This window comes from Poecilia latipinna, unplaced genomic scaffold (genome assembly GCF_001443285.1).
Source record: "Poecilia latipinna isolate Pla-1442-1.1 unplaced genomic scaffold, P_latipinna-1.0 Scaffold4592, whole genome shotgun sequence".
NCBI lineage: Eukaryota > Metazoa > Chordata > Actinopteri > Cyprinodontiformes > Poeciliidae > Poecilia > Poecilia latipinna.
Window position 1 is genome coordinate 6,002 of NW_015117208.1, and position 1,620 is coordinate 7,621.

The following is a 1,620-nucleotide window of genomic DNA, read 5'->3' on the forward strand; positions in this document are numbered from 1 at the left end:
GTTGCGCTTTTTCCCCGGTTTTTTTTTTTTTTTTTTTTTTTTTTTTTGGTGTGGTTTCGCTTCTCCGAAACCGTCAGGTGTCAAGTCTGCAGATCCTCCAGAGCGCCGCTCTCCTGGGTAACGTGCACCAAGGTTCCATTTGTTAAATCCGCTGGATGAGTTACTTCCAGCGGTTTTTAATTCTTCGCAGCGGCGGAGCCGCATCCACAGTGGTTGAGCAGCAGACTGCGCAGGTTACAGTCTAATTAACTTTTGCATTGTCATTTATTTCCTCAAGATAAACTGCCGGCTCCTCAAATGGATTAACACAACGTTGATTTCTCTTTAGTTTTCTCTGGTCTGCAATGGAGACTTGAATTTAACGCGCCATTTCAACCAAAGGTTTGTAATGCGCTTCCTAACCATTTTTTATTTGTAAGTATTGATTTTATTTTTTAGCCATTTAGCCAAGTCTCTGTAGAACCATTTGTCTCTGCTAATGGCAACTTCAATACAATTTTTTGATCCCAGGCTTAGTTTATGGACTGTAATGTTAAATTAGGCACAAGTATAAGTCTGACAGTTTGTTCACCAAGTTACTGTGCTCTCTGAGAGGATCTGCAAGTATTTGACTTTGTTCCATGCCCATCGTTGACATCAGTCTCTAACAAAATGTGGATCATCTACCAGGAACAGTGCTAACAGCATGAGTTTCTGTAGTGTAGTGGTTATCATGTTTGCTTTGCATGCAAAAGGTCTCTGGTTCGAAACCAGACAGAAACAGATTTTGCATGTTCTATACATCACAAGTGTTTACTAAAGGTCAACAAGGGCTCTGTGGTGTCATGGTCTGTACTCTGAATCCAGGCATCTGAGTGCAAACCTCAGTTGAAATTTTCATGCGCTGCATCTCACATCATCAACTTTGTAACCTCAAACTGAAACAAAGCAGAGAAGTTCAGTTCCTGTAGTGTAGTGGTTTTCATGTTTACTTTACATGCAAAAGGTCTCTGGTTCAAAACCAGACAGAAACAGGTTTTGCATGTTCTATTCATCACAGGTGTTTACTAAAGGCCAACAAGGGTCTGTGGTGTCATGGTCTGTACTCTGAATCCAGGCATCTGAGTGCAAGCCTCAGTTGAAATTTTCATGCGTTGCTTCTCACATCATCAACTTTGGAACCTCAAACTGAAACAGAGCAGCGAAGTTCAGTTCCTGTAGTGTAGTGGTTATCATGTTTGCTTTACATGCAAAAGGTCTCTGGTTCAAAACCAGACAGAAATGGTTTTTGTAGGTTATGCATCTCTTGGGGTGCAGTGAGACAACAAGAGCCTTCCTTTTTCGTGATGGTTCATTTGCCAATCTACGTCAATGTAGGCTTCTTTGAAATCGAGACTACTTTACTTCAATTGCCAATTGGCAGTTCTATGGCATAATGCACATGTCTCAAACTCAAGGCCTGCGGGCCACATGATTGACTTAAAATAAGTTTTGAGCACGAATTGACTACAAACTACATCTCCCATAATGCATTCTGATTGTTACCAGCCAACATTACGGTTTCTCGCCACTAGAGAGCAGCAGAGTCACCTCAAGCTGTTTATTCATTTTCCCAGTGAATAGAACAGGCATCGACAAGCT

The 1,620-nt window shown here is 41.5% G+C and overlaps 1 non-coding gene across 1 annotated transcript; it reads left to right on the top strand.

Annotated features, from left to right (window-relative positions):
• The first annotated feature begins 689 nt into the window (after window positions 1–689).
• Window positions 690–762, top strand: trnaa-ugc (transfer RNA alanine (anticodon UGC)). Its single transcript has one exon. It is a non-coding gene; the product is annotated as a tRNA-Ala (tRNA).
• The last annotated feature ends 858 nt before the right edge of the window (window positions 763–1,620 follow it).